Here is a 16,475-nt window from a genome sequence, read left to right as displayed (position 1 = left end):
TCTGGGCTGCTGATAGCCCATAACCCCATTCTTTCTGGACAATTACATCAGAGAAAATTGGAATGGCCTCATTTGAAAATTATGTCCACCATCCTAGGGTCTACTGGTCAGCAGTAAATGGCTGGAACAGGCGTGAAAGGCTGGTCCTCTTGACTTAAGGTGGAACAAGTATCTTAGTACAATAAGCACTCCAGAACTCCCAGAGTGCCAGGATAAAGTGAAAGGCTAATTGAGACTATTTCTCTTTCCTCCTACCATAGGCAGCTTCCCTCAATCCTTCTTCTCCAAAATTACTTTTATAAATTTCTGTCTCAACATCTGCATCTAGGAAAACCAAATTAAAATGGAGAACTAAAGAAAGGTTTGATAAATATTTAGAAGTAGAAAAAAAACTTGATACAGGATGAAGCTGTGAGAGAGAAGAATCATGAATGAAATCCAGATTCTGACATTGACCACTGGATGCTGAGGAAACTAAGAAGAAGGAACAGAGAGAAGACGAATGTTCTTTGTCAGTGTAAAGGTCTCTCCACCCCAGTAGACATGGCCACTCACCCTGTGACTGAGGATTAACCCTTCCTTGCCTGAAGAAACTGTAATGAGTTCTCCTGTGACAGTTGTTATGAAAGACAATGCTGTTTCTCCTCAGGAACCACCACAAACACCCCAAATTCCTTTCAGTTCTTTAACCAGTCAAAAGTCCCAGCAGGTACCTAAAAGTGAGGTACAGTGTGACACAAGAGGGGTACATTGCACTCCAAAATAACTACTTGAGTTTTCTAATTTATACAGGTAAAGTCCAGGGAATACTTGTGGGAATAGATAGTCATAGAAAAAAACAAACTTTGATCAGATCTGATGTATTGATATGGGCTCACTAATCAGAGATTTGGCACTTAGTGTTTCAGCTTAAGAAAATCTCTTACAGTTTGTGAGATGTGACTAACATATGAACCAAATGATGGCCCACAGTGAGCAGCCTAGAAATGCCACACCTGCTTTGGCTTAATGTAGAGGAAGTAATCCAAAGTTGTAAATAGTTTGGAAAATCAGAATGGGTTTATCATTTAATGTTTACACAGCCACCCTGAGAAGTTCCAAACACAAAAATTTCATCATAACTCTGAGGGATAAATTGGTAAGGAGAGCTTCAACATCCTGGAACAGCTCTGTGATGGCTGCCCTCTGTAGGCCATCACTCTAATGGAAAATACTAGATTGTACTGCCTTGGGAAATCTAAATTCAAAGAATGTGGCTTGATTCTAGGTGAAAAAAAGCCATTCATTTTCATAAATCTTATATTTTGTAACAGGTTTATACTTACAGGTAGGTTGGAAAATAATACAGAGAGTTTCCACGTAACCAATATTCAGTTCCACCCTCTTATACTAGTATGATACATTTGTCATAATTAATTAGCCACCATTATTACATATTTTTAACTAAAACCCATACATTAACTAGATTCATTAGTCTTTACTGATGTCATATTTCTCTCTAACATCTGACTCAGGAAACCACATTACATTCAGGTGTCAAGTTTTCTCCAGTTTCTCCAAATAGTGACAGTTTCTCTGACTTTTCTTGTTCTGGATGACCTTGACCTTGATAGTTTTGAGGAGGACTAGTTGGCCCTTTTGTATAAAACCCCTCCACTGGGGTTTGTCTGATATTTTGCCCACAATTAGGGAATAGTTATGAATAGAAAGACCACAGAGATATGATATAATTTTCAGCACAACATAAGAATGGGTACATACCCTTGAAGTGATTACAACTGTGGATTTTAACTTTGACCACCTGACTCAGGTCCTGTTTGTCATATTTCTCCACTGTAAATTTACTATCTCCCTCATTCCATAGTGTTGTCTTTGGATGGAAGTCACTTCCTCACACTTAAAAATTGGACATTTTGTGGATGGAATATCTATATAAATCATCTGGAATTCTATCTAGTCTCCGATATGTACTAGTAATTTATCCAGTTTTTTATTTCATTATAACTTCCTAATATTTATTTCACACTTGAGTTATACTTCAATTCTATGTTATTTTTTTTCCATCTATGGACATCAGGGGTCTTTCATTTGGCTCCTGTTTCCTTTGATGTATCCGTATATCTGTGTGTGGTTAAGCACTTTCCCACATTCTAGCTCTACAATATACTGCCCCAAACCCAGAATTAGCCATTTTTTCATAAAGCCCTGATTCATTATTTGGAGAATGATATTACTAACAAAGACTTGGGTACTTAACTGTGAATGAAATTGAGCATTTTCATATGCTTAATTATTTTTAATAAAAAGAAGAGTACCTGTTAAAATTAATTATTTTGTCTGTTATTTAGTTTACAGTATTTTTCTAAGATGAATAAGTGAAATCCATTTATACTTGAAAATTATGTTTTTATCTGCTTTGAGTTGTAGATAGAATTTACCAGTTTGGCAATTACAATTTGTTATTGACTCTGAGACAATTTGGAGAATATAAGGGCACATAAAACAGTCTGTCCAGCTTTTTGCATATAGCTATGTATGAATAAATTTTGTCTTTTTATTTTTTTTACCTCTCTTACATGGAGAGTACAAGGCACTAAAGATGCATTTCACAAGAATTCTACTGAAAAGTTCCAGATATGAATTGGAGCTTGTTCTCCTATTATTTCCTTTAGTGAGTCCCTGTGTCATAAGAAAATACATTGAAGAAAAATAACAAATAAGGGGACAAATTTAACTTTGGGCAATATAATATAATTTAAATAGGGGCTCCTATTAATAACAGGAGCTGAACTTAAAATAGTAAACACCTAGAAAGTTTTGAGAAGTACAGTAAAAAGGCATAAAATTAAAGCAATAGATTCAAATAAATCTCATTATGGGCTGGAACACTGGCTTGGCATTCATATATAAAATTTTATGTTTATTATTTCCTTTTCTACAGCCCACCTTCTATCCTATGTGTGTGTATGTATGTAGGTTATATTATGAGAGACATTCTGAAATGTTTAGACAATCATAACTCAATATAATTTTTACTTGAAGAGTATTTATCACTGTGTTCTCTGTTCAAGATGTCAAATCACACTGAGTAAATCATGGAAAAATTTTCTCTGCTTCTGCAACTAGAAGAATGTCAACTAATATTGATATGTCCTTGATAAAAGCTAAAGAAAGCATCCAGCTGGAAAAATTATTCTCTTATGCCAAATAAAAAATTAATATTTATTTTCTAAAGAATCATTGACTTTTTCATTATTTTTCTATTTCTTATATAATTATATACATATACAACAGGGAAAAAGGTTGAGTATTATGATTTCCATCTTATTCAGATAAAAGTGGGACACAGTAGATAAATGAGTACCCATTAGAAAGTGGTATTTTCATGTTCAAATGTATATATGTTAGGCCACCAACCTAGTGTGCATATCATGATTTTTCTTTCTCTTCTCTTTTGAACAGTTTATCTAGTCAGTGCTTTCTCCTCATCAAGTGAAACAATGCAGCAAAACAACAGTATCACTCAGTTCATACTGTTAGGATCATAAGAAGCAAAAAAAATGGTGTTTGTAATCCTCATTTTCTATGTGGGAATCCTGGTACCCATTTGCTTATTATTGTGACCATCAAGCCTACCCAAACACTTGGGAGTCCCATGTTTCTTCCTATTTTATTTGTCCTTGGTTGATGCCTGCTTTTCAACTTCCATAGCCCCTAGATTCATTGTGGATGCTCTGTCTGAAAGAAAATCATTATCTTACAATGAGTGCCTGACTCAGGTATTTGCATGGCACTTATTTGGCTACATGGAGATCTTCATCCTCATTTGCAAGCCTTTGAATTACCCATCATGAGGCTCCAGGTCTGCATCATCCTGATTGTTCTTACATGGATAGGGTTTTTTATACATTCTATGGCTCAGATTATCCTGGCCTTGAGACTCCCCTTCTGTGGATCCAGTTGGATTGATCACTATTGCTATGATGTGCAGCCCTCATTGAAACTCACCTGCATAGATATTTATGTGATGGACCTACTGGTGACATTTAATAGTGGGGCCCTTTGTGCAAGCAGTTTCATAATTCTGATGATCTCATATATTGTAACCTTGGATATGCTGTGAAGCCACAGTGTATAAAATGCATTTGATGAAATGCAACATTTACTCATGATTAAAACTCTTACCAAAGTGGGTATGGAGGGAACATATCTCAACATAATAAAAATTATTTATGATAGACTCACAGCCAACATGATACTTAATGGTGAAAAGCTGAAAGAATTCCTGCTAAAATCTGGAAAAAAATGCCCATTTTTGCCTCTTCTATTCAACATAGAATTGGATGTCCTTACCACACCAATCACAAAAGAAAAAAGTAATAAAATGTATACAAATTATAATAGGAGAGGTAAAATTGTCATTATATGCCAATGACATTGCACTATATATAGAAATCCTCTAACAACTCCACACAAAACTACTAGAACTGATAAATTCAGCAAGGTAGCAGGAATACAAGATTAATATCCAGAAGATGGTTGCATTTCTTTACACCAACAATGGAATATCAGAGTGGGAAATTAAAAAAAAAATCCCTTTTACATCACAGTAAAAAATAAAATACTAAGGTATAAACCTGACTAAGGAGGTGAAAGCCATATGCTTAGATGTTTAAATATTGGTAAAGAAAACTGAAGATGATGTAAAGAAATGGAAAAATGTATATATACCATTTTATTGGCTTGGAGGAATTAATACTGTTAAAATGGCCATACTCCTCAAAGTGATCTACAGATTTAATATCATACCTCTCAGTTACCCATGATATTTTTCACAGAACTAGGACAAAGACATTTAAATTTTATATGGAACCATAAAAGACCCAGAATTGCCAAAGCAATCCTAAGAAAGAACAAAGCTATAAGCATAACCCTCCCAGGCTTTAGACAATACTACAAAGCTACAGTTATCAAAGTAGTGTAGTATTCACACAAAAACAGACATATGGATCAATGGAACAGAGCAGTGAATCCAGAAGTAAACCCACACACCCATGACCAATTAATCTATGACAAAGCAGGCAAGAATATACAATGACAAAATATAGTCTCTTCTATAAGTGGCATTAGAAAATGGACAACCCCATGTAAAGGAATAAAATCAGTAAGTTGTCTAATATCATATACAAAAATAATCTAAAAATGGATTAAAGACACAAATATAAGACCAGATCTTTAAAAATTAGAGAAAAATATAAGCAAGACACTATTTGACATAAATTATTACAATATTATTGATCTGTCTCCTAAATCAAGGGAAAAAAGCAAAAAAAAAGGACCTACTCAAACTTATAACCCTTTGTACAATAAAGGAAACCATAAACAAAATTAAAATACACCCTACGGGCTGGGAGAAAATATTTGCAAATGATGTGACTGACAGTGATCTAATTTCCAAAATATACAAGCAGTTCATATGAATCAATAACAAGAACAATCAAAAAAACCCAATTAATAAATGGGCCGAGGCCTAAACATACATTTCTCCAAAGACAGACAGATGGCTAAAAAATACATGAAAAGGGGCTTGACAACACTAATTATTACAGAACTACAAATCAAAATTTCAACAAGGTACCATCTCACACATGTAAGAATGGCCATCAAAAATTCTACAAATAATAAATTCTGGGGTAGGTGTGAGAAAAAGGGAACCCTTTTACACATTTGCAGGAAAGTAAACTGGCACAGCTGCTATGAAAAACAGTATGGAGGTGTCTTGAAAAATTAAATATAGAGTTGCCATGTGATCGAACAATCCCATCCCAGGATTATATTATATCCCAATAAAAATATAGTTCAAAAAGATAGATGCACACCCCTGTTCATAGCAGCACCATTAAAAAGAGTTAAGACATGGAAGCAACCTAAATATCATGGAAAGATGAATGGGTATAGAAGATGTAGTATACATACATAATGGAATTTACTCAGACATAAACAATGATATAATGCCTTTTGCAGCAACATTGATGGATTTAGAGATTATCATACTATGTGAAGTTAGTCACACAGAAAAGGACAAATATATGGTATCACTTATTTGTGGAATCTAAAAAGTATACAAAAGAATTTATTTACACAGCAGAAGCATACTCAGAGACACAGAAAACAATTGGATGTTTACTAAAGAGGAAAAGGAGTGAAGGAAGGAAAATTAGGAGTTTGGGATTAACATATACACACTACTATATATAAAAGACATAAACAACAAAGTCACACTGTATAGCATAGGGAACTATATTCATATCCTATAATAAACCATAATGGAAAAAGAGATTTAATATAAAACTCCCGTAAGCCAGGCTGTGTGATACTAAAGCATAACAGAATAGTAATAAATTGATCTAAAAGTATGAATTTCTTTACAAATATATCAATTTAATCCAATGAAGGAATAATAGACTTCTCAACAAATGCTGAATCAATTGAATATCCATATGTGACCATAAAAAAATGAACTCCAGAAACCACTTCAAACTATACACAAAAATTAACACAAAGTGAGTCAGAAAACTAAATGTTAAGCCTAAACTTAGAAAAATTATAGAAGAAATATTTTTGACCTGAGGTAGATCAATATTTTAGTCATGACACAATAAGGACAAACTGTAGGAAAAACTAAAAGAAAGAAACTTGGCAGTAATTTTAATCTTCTGCTAATCAGAGAGCATAATTTTTTAAAAATAAAGAAGCTATCCACAGACTAGAAGAATGTGTGTGTGTGTACACAAATACATTTACATAGGATAAATACACATATGCATACATTTGCTATATAAATATATTTTACATTTATTATAAATATAAAACATATGAAAAAATAAATATACCTAGAATATATAAGTAGCTCATACAAATTAGTAATAGGAAACCCAGAATTCCTACTTTTAAATTGTGTAAAGCAGTTGAAAAGAAACGTTCAGAAAAAAAGGATACAGAAATGGACAATAACATTTTAAAATGTTCAACATTATTAGTCATCAGGGAAAGTAAATTATAAACTTCAGTAATTTGCCACTGCATACCTCATAGAATGACTAAAAGAAATAAAAATAACACCAATTGAAAAGAATGTGGAACAACTCATGTTTGAATTTAGATCCCTAGTCTTTTATTTAATTTTATTGCAGTACAGGTGATTTACAATGTTGTATTAGTTTCAGTAGTACAGCAAAGTGAATCAGTCACACACACACATACGTACATATCCATTCTTTTTTCCATATAGGTTATTACAAACTATTGAGTAAATTTTCCTGTTATACATTAGGTTCTCACTAATCATCTCTCCTATACAGTAGTGTTTATATGGTATTCCCACCCTTCCAACTCTTCCCTTCCCCCAATGATTTCACCATGGTAATTGTAAGATTGGTTTTGAAATCTGTGGTTTTTTTCTGTTCTATAAATGTTTTTAATTATTGTTATTATATTCAACATATAAGTGATATCATATGATATTTGTCTTTCTCTTGTCTTATTTACTTCACTTGGTATAATCTCCAGGTCTGTCCATGTTGCTGCAAATGACATTATTTCACGCTTTTATGGCTGAGTAATATTACATTGTATACATTTACCACATCTTCTTTATCCATTCCTCTGTCAAGGGACATTTAGGTTGTTTCCATGTCTTGTCTATTGTAAATAGTGCTGCGATGAACATTGGTGTATATGTATCTTCAAATTATGGATTTCTGGATAGATGCCCACAAGTGGGATTGCTGTTCAAATGGTAGTTCTATATATAGTTTTTTAAGGAATTTCCATACTGTCCTCCATAGTGGTTGCACCAGTTTACATCCCCACCAACAGTGTAGCAGGGTTCCCTTTTCTCTATGCCCTTGCCAGGTTTTATTGTTTGTAGACTTTTTGGTGATGGGCTTTCTGATAATGAGGTGGTACTGAGTTCTGACTTGCATTCCTCCAATTATAAGTGATGTTGAACATATTTTCATGTGTTTTTTAGCCATCTGTCTGTTTTCTTTGGAGAAATGTCTATTTAGACCTACTGCCCATTTTTAATTTTTTTTGTTTGTTTGTTTCATATAAATCTCCATGAGATGCTTATAAATTGTGAAGGTTAATCCTTTGTAAGTCACTTCATTTGCAAAGATTTTCTCCCATTCTGTGGGTTGTTGTTTTTTCTTTTCTTTTCTTTTTTGTTTTGTTTTCCATTGCTGTGTGCAAAAGCCTATATGTTTAATTAGGTCCCATATATTTATTTCTGTTTTTATTTTTATTATGATAGAAGGAGGATCAAATGTGATATTACTGCAATTTATATCAAAGGGTTTTCTGTCTATATTTTCCTCTAGGAGTTTTATAGTACCTGGGCTTATGTTTAGGTCCTTAATCCATTTTGAGTTAATTTTTTTGTAGGGGGTAAGACAATGTTTTAATTTAATTCTTTTACATGTAGCCATCTGGTTTTCCCAGCACTACTTATTGAAGAGACTTTATTTCCCTCACCTTATGTTCTTTCCTCTTTGGTCCTGGATTAGTTGACTGTAGGTTCTAGAACCCCAGTCTTGTGCTTTGGATATCTCTTCACATTTTTAAGGTCATCTGGTGTTCCATAATGACCACCACAGGGTCCCAAGGTGACTTACCTGGAACCTTTTAGAATTTTGGTTTATTTTCATAGCCTTGTGATAACTGGGGGGAAAGACACATTTTAGCATCAAGAACTACTGGCATAACTACTATCATTAATGTTTTGCCCTCTCTGCTTTGGTTCTTAGGCAATGAATACAGGTTTACAGAATGTCTTCATATGTGATAAAACAGAAGTTCTATGACATGAGTACACAGTTTTAACTATATCTCAGATCCTCATGCAGGAACAATTCCATCCTTGCTATTTACATGTCATTGCACTTTCTTAGAAACCCAGGTTCAGAGAGAGAAAGGGGACTCATACGTTTTGGTTGCAAGTGCAGGGAAATACAATTCCCCACTCAAGAATGAGTGTTTCTCAAGTATGTCTCTCCAGAATAGCTGCTTCTAAGACAAAGCCTTTTCCATCAAAAGCCTTTTCCATCAAAAGATATAATTAATTCCTAGGAGAGAGAAAACAGCAGGTACAAGATAAGGAAATTGTTAATTTGTAGAAACCTCTTTAAATATCCATGCATTGCAGGTAAATGTCTTTTTTGTTTACATCTACAGAGCAAGACTAATCAAAGGTGAAATGACTCATTTGAATATGTTTCTGACCACATTCTCTGCCTTCCGCCTATGGGACCAGAGTCATCTATAGAACAGCATTTTTCCGTAGCATTCCAAATGAATCCATTCTAAATCCAATTCCCAGGTTTTCTGTGAAAACTATTTGATGCTTCATGCCTAAGGATTTAGACTTATTTAGAAAAACTTTACTTTTCTACTATTGATTTTATATTGAATTATCTGAACAGTCTCTTTCTGTGTGTGCCTTATCTTTCAGAGAAAAAGGTACTTATTCCAAGAGGAAGTCAATTTGAACATGGGATTTTTTCTGAACACCCCCAAATAGCATTAAGACCATCAGCCAGAAGGTAAGTTTCTCAATAGTGCTGATGCTTCCTAAAGATTGTTACATTCCATATTATCAATCATTGTTATCCAATCCTAGCAATAGAGCATTTGACCTTCACTACTTTCTTCAAAAGATAGTCAATATCATTAGCCTAATTTGACAGAAGATTATGAAATTTATAGGATTCAGATCTCTAACACCAGATATGCTGCTTCTGCCCTCGGGTACTTCCTTTAATAATTAATACTAATTATGAGAGAGTTCCCATCATAGCTCAGGGAAACTAATCTGACTAGTTTCCATGAGGATGCAGGTTCGATCCCTGGCCTCACTCAGTGTGTTAAGGATCTGGCATTGCCATGAGCTGTGGTGTAAGTTGCAGACACAGGTTGGATCTGGCATTGCTGTGGCTGTGGTGTAGACCAGCAGCTTCAAGTCTGATTTGATCCCTAGCCTGGGAACTTCCATATGCCACAGTGCAGTCCTAAAAAGACAAAAAAAAAAAGAGACTAATTATGAGAATGAAAACAAAATTAAAATACAATCCACATACAAAAGTATATAAATGTGAATATTAAATGATATAAACCATAACCTCTTTAGTTCAAATATGAATATAAAGAACTTGTCCTGGGATCCACTGTTATGCACAATATGAGTCTCTGTGGCTTCTTTAAAAGTAAAATTGGAGATGTTTTTTCCACAGTCTATTGCAGAGTTAAATGTTTCCCTGCATTATTGCTCAAAATATTAATTCGTCCTACCCCTTGGTTCAAAGACAGTCAGGAAAATAAGTGAAAGTTCTTTGTTTATCTAGAAATGCATGGTGGATATGTTCATATATGTTTTATCAAATATTATCTTAACACACTGTGAAGGGGACTATATTATTCTCACTTGATATTAGACGAAACAAGCTGTAAATGGCCAAGAAATACCCCAGATTATGAAAATACAAGTGGAGAAAGTCCTATCTGGGCCTTCTGGTTCTCAAAATAACTTTCCACGCCACTGCGACTGTCATTTTCAAAATTTTGCAAAAGAGTTGTGGAATTATGCTTTGGAGGGAAATTGGGGAGAGAAGAAATGAGGGTGAGCAAAAGACAAAGATAAAATGAACATTCAATGAAAGAGGACGCACACATTTATTAAAATCTGGGGATTTCAGTATATTACACTGTGTATATGTGTGTATGAGTATTTGTGAATCTGCTGATATTTTGCTTCATACATACATGTCTCTGACATTGGATTAAAGTAATTATACTTATTATGGTTATGTCAAAAGGAGTTTATTAGTTAAATATTATTTATTGTAAAATAATTTAATTGATCTTGGGTTAAATATGGGGAGGAAAAAGTAATCATGGTTCGGATCTTTATTATCTGATTGATATTGGAGAGGATCCTTCCTTTCTGCTTCTATTTCTCAATGTGTAAAACAAGCACAAAAGTGACCAAGTAATTTTCTCACAAGTATGTAATGAGAAGTAAATAACCACTGTCTGCAAAAACACCAAGAGCAAGGTAACTGTTCTGTAAGTTATTATTATTACCATTACTGTTAACATTCATTTCTGAGATTGTTTCTCATCTGCAAAGTGGATGCAGTCATACCACCCACACAGGGTGCTCTCATGCCATGCATATAGTAAACAAGCATTAAAAGTATATCTATAAGCTATCAGAAAGTCATGGGACTTAGACAACATACTTTACCAAAGCTATTACAATAACTCCTATATTCTTTCATTACTTTCCCATCACCAATGCCCTGTGACACTTCAGGTCCACTAGTATTATAGTCTGGTATTGGGGTTCCATTCTCTGACTTCCACCTCCTTACAGAAACTCAGCCCACTTCTTCCAAGCGACACAAACATCTTTACTAAAGTTAGATGTTATATTGCCTCTTTTTCAAACCTTCTGAATCCTTCCACTCATATTCTCAATTATTTTCCTAGTTCTGAATTTCCTAAGAATAAAGGGAAAATTCTTAGCTTGGAATTCATAGACTTTGCATGCATTTTCAACCACACGTTATAGGCTTAGCTATACTGTGTGAGATCTATCGCCTCACCTGAGGCAATGAGTTATCTCATAGGATTAAGTCTTCCCAGATCATCTCCTGCCTCCGTGTTCACTACATTCCTCATGTCTATATTTTATACTTCAGCTTCCTCCAGGACAGAATTTGAGGAATCTTCAAGAAATCATACCCTTCTATCTCCAAAAAAAAGTTATAGGAATTTAGAATTCAATAGAATCTATGCATCTATCGTTTAATAAATGAAGAGGCCTAATGAATTCAAGTTGAGCTAATAAAAAGCGACTTTTTTTTCAGGTGATGTAATTAATCATAACATGAGAAACATGGAGAATAGAAACAACGTGACAGAGTTTTTTCTACTGGGGCTCACACAGAATACAAAGATGCAGAAATTCATATTTGTTGTGGTTTTGATCATCTACATCATCTCTATGGTAGGAAATATACTCACTATGGTCATCATCACTGCCAGCCCATTATTGGGATTCCCTATGTACTATTTCCTGGCTTATCTCTCTTTTATTGATGCTTGCTATTCCTGTATCAATACCCCTAAACTCGGTGTAGATTCACTCCTTGAAAAGAAAACCAGCCATTTCAATGAATGCATGACTCAAATCTTTGGGGAACATTTATTTGGAGGTGCAGATGTCATCCTACTTACTGCAATGGCCTATGACTGCTATGTGGCCATCTGCAAGCCCTTGCACTATACAAGAATTATGAACTGGCAGCTGTGTGGCCTGCTAGTGGGAGTGTCATGGGTGGGAGGCTTTCTTCATGCAACCGTACAGATCCTCTTCCATCTTCAGATTGCCCTTCTGTGGTCCTAATGTCATAGATCATTTTATGTGTGATCTGAATCCTTTGATGGATCTTGCCTGCACTGATACACACACTCTAGGGCTCTTTGTTGCTGCCAACAGTGGTTTCATCTGCCTGTTAATCTTCCTACTATTGATTGGCTCCTATACAGTCATTCTCCACTCTTTAAGGACTCCGAGCTTGGAGGCAAGGCAAAAAGCCCTCTCCACCTGCATCTCCCACATCACAGCAGTAGTCCTTTTCTTTGTGCCCTGTATATTTGTATATTGGAGACCCACAGCTACTTTACCTATTGATAAAGCAGTTGCTGTATTTTATACTATGATAACTCCCATGTTAAACCCCTTAATCTATACCCTGAAACATGACCAAATGAAAAATGCCATTATGAAATTGTGTATAAGGTAAGTGATGCCAGGTGACCAATAAAATGTGCATGGAGCCTCAAGTCCATTCAACTGATGCCAAGGTCAAAAGACCATTGTTCTATCAGCAAAAAATATCTATGAGATAAGGAAAAACAATAATCCCTATAAATTACAGATTCTGAAAGGGGGGAGAAAAGGTAGCAAAAGAAAGAAAAACCCTGCCTGGGATGACTCTTAGAAAAGTTCTAGCAAACTGGAGTTTAATTTTACTACCTTCATAATTGTTTATGGACTCACAACCTTTCATACCAATACAATGAAATAAAAGAAATAAAAATACACTGATATTCAGCAGCAATCTTTATAACAATATAAAGGAGTAGGCATTGTTATTATCTCCATTTTTATAGGTGAAAATACAAACAGAATATTCTGAAACAGACATATTGATGAACTAGTAACCAGAAACCAGCTGACCTCTCATACCATGTTCTTATCTGCTGTGATAGACAGCCAGGCAATGATGATAAAAAGGCAACGTGTTTATACTAGTTACCATATATTGAGACAAAGACTGTGCCAGACTATCCATTTATCCATCCTTCTGTCTATAAACATAAATACATAGATATATAGATATACATACATCCATATATGTGTGTTATGTTTGTAATTAGTTAAATATATGTTATTATATATTTTATTATATATATGTTCATTATACTAACCAAAATCTAATATTTTTATTACCTACTCTGATCACTTTTATATATATATCATAGTTTATGGTAATATGTTAATTGTAAATCTGTATAATGTAACTACTTTAGGAATATAAAAGGAATGGGACATTTAACCACTAAGGGAGAAGTAACAAATATACCATTTCCAAATTTCCTTTTAGCATTAAGAATCCTTATCTATGGAGTTCCCTTGTGGCTCAGTGGGTTAAGATCCTGCTATAATGTCCATGAGCAAGTGAGTTTGATCTTTGGCCATGCTCAGTGGATTAAGGACCTGGTGTTGCAGTAAGCTGCAACACAGGCTGCAGATGTGGCTCAGATCCCGCACTGCTATGCCTGTGGCAGAGACCTGCAGCTGCAGCTCTAATTGGACCCCTAGCCTGGGAATTTCTGTATGACACAGGAACAGGAGCAGCAGTGAAAAGAAAAAAAAAAAGAATCTCTGCTGTTCATGTCACCAACTTAGGCTCATTAACCATCAAAAAGAGGGATGATTTAAATAAAAACATATTTCAATATCAGACAGGGAATTTGATGAATTAAATAAATAGTCATATTCCATAAAGTACTTGCCTACTTGCTAACAATAATTTCTGCAAATAGCATAATGTCTGATTCATGATGAATACTGAATGATTAAATGTAACTATAAAGGAAAATGAAGACATTCAATAAAATACCAAAAAGTAATGAAGACTAGGAAATTGTTTGTACTTTCTTTTTCAGAACCAAAGAAGAATTCTAGGGAGTTCTCTTTTTGAAACCACAATTTGTTTACTTTTGTGTAAGCTAGTAGTAAGAAATAAATTGAAACTTAGTGTGTCATCATATGAAAAAACTTTTATTGATATTCGCCCGGCTCTTAGAAAGATTTCATCATCTTATGACCTTTGGTTGTTTTTGTTATATTTTTGTGTTAATAAGTTTGCTTTCTTGTAACACTTTATTATGAAAAGCAATTTTAAAAGCATGTAGCTCTGTCTACACAAAAAGCAATTTCAGTATAAATATATTCCATTAATTTTGTTTGTCCTTCATTCATTACATAACAAATATGTTGGGCCCAAGAAACCAATGAGGAACATTGATAATTATTGTCGTCAGTGGTGAATAAAGAGAAATCTAAATGATGCTTGCACAGAGCTCGGATGCATTGAGGGACACCCCAAAAGAGAGCATAAAATTACAAAATAGTTGTACAGGTCACGTCCAGCTATTCCTTTTAAGGTGAAAACAACATCGTCCATCTGTCCCCTCTCATAACCAAAGAAATCACACAATGTCCAGTGGGCCTCTGGAGATTCTGGAGACAATTTTTCATTTCAGTGTATTGCATTGGTCCAGTTATTGGGTGACTCAAAAAAACCTGCTAGTTTTCAGTGGGAAACAGAAAAATAAAAGTCTCTACAACAGGATCAGGCTGTCATGTTAACTTCTCTGCCACTTGGGACAAAGGACCCAGCAGGTCTCTGGTGTTTGATGTGTTAGTGGCAGATGGAGATGCTGGAGCCTTTGGTAGGCCTCACATGTGAACTGCAGTGTAAGCCTTTTAGCTCTTGGAGCAGGGTCTTCCCATCCTTCTCAGATAGCTACACTCCTTTGAAGAAATAGCTCTTTTCCTGTTAGTGGGCCTTACTAGAGACTCAGTGCTTCACCATGGGCCACCAAGTCAATATGCAACCTAAGCTGCCTACCATGAACTTGATGTTATCTGACCTATCAAAGCCTTTAATCTGTGTGTTTGCACAAGAGTGCTCCACCACCAAATGGACATGCTATATATGAGATCAGGTCCAAGTAGGACCTGAAGTCAAGGTTACATGGATAAACAGCAAAAATGCTTATGTCCCCACTCCTGATAATTGCCTTCCCTCTCCCTGCCTGCACCTATGGACTACTCACAGGGAGTTGACTATGGTCAGTTGATAGAGGAAGAGGAGATCTGGGGCTTGTTTATAGATAGTTCTGCAATGATAAGCAGGCATAACCTGAACGTGGAGAGCTGCAGCACTACAGTCCCATTCTGGAAAATTCCTGAAGATCAGTAGTGATGGAAATGCTCCCAGTGGGCATAAGTTAAAGTAGTGCACCAGGTTGTTCACTATGCCAGATATAGAATATATAGTGGATGGTCAAGGATTTGGTAGGAACTTGATTGAAAGATTGGTAACAATAAAATTTGAGAAAGAGGTACTTTTACATACTTGCATAATGGGCAAATAACATGAATATATTTGCATACTATATGAATGCTCACCAAATAATTACCCTCATAAATCATACCTTCATGCATACCTGTCCACCACTCCTGAGCTACCCCTGTTATCACCCAATGGGCGCATAAACAGAGTGGCCATGGTGGCAGGAAAGGAGGTTAAACATAAGCTATACGACATGGACCACCACTAATGAAGGCTGTCCTGGCTATGGCTACTGCTAAGAAACCAATCTATCAATAGCAGAAAACAACCTTGGTCCCAGTATGACATCATTCCTCTTGAGTTCAACCCAGTTACAGGTTGATTACCCTAAACTACTTCCATCATGAAATGGGCAGCATTTTGTTCTTACTGGCATAGACACTTACCCTTGATATGGATTTGCCTTCTAAGTATGAAGTATTTCTACCCAAACTACCATCTGGGGACTTTATCCACTGTCATAGGATTGCACACAGCATTGCTTTTGATAAAGGATATCACTTCACAGAAAATGAAGTATAGCAATGGGCCCTGCTCATAAAATTTACTGGTCTTACCATATTCCTCACCATCCTAAACCCATTACTTTTATGAAAAAGAATGGCTATTTGAAGAATTAGTTACAGTACAAGTTAAGTGGCAATAATTTGCAAGCCAGGGACAAGAATCTTCATTTCTCCAAAAGGCTATATATGCTCTAAATCA

General features: G+C 35.2%; 1 pseudogene; it reads left to right on the top strand.

Annotated features, from left to right (window-relative positions):
- On the top strand, window positions 11,957-12,866 carry LOC110259456 (annotated as a pseudogene).

This window comes from Sus scrofa, chromosome 1, assembly GCF_000003025.6.
Source record: "Sus scrofa isolate TJ Tabasco breed Duroc chromosome 1, Sscrofa11.1, whole genome shotgun sequence".
Lineage (NCBI taxonomy): Eukaryota > Metazoa > Chordata > Mammalia > Artiodactyla > Suidae > Sus > Sus scrofa.
Note: the sequence above shows the minus strand (reverse complement) of the source record. Positions and strands in the feature narration are given on the sequence as shown.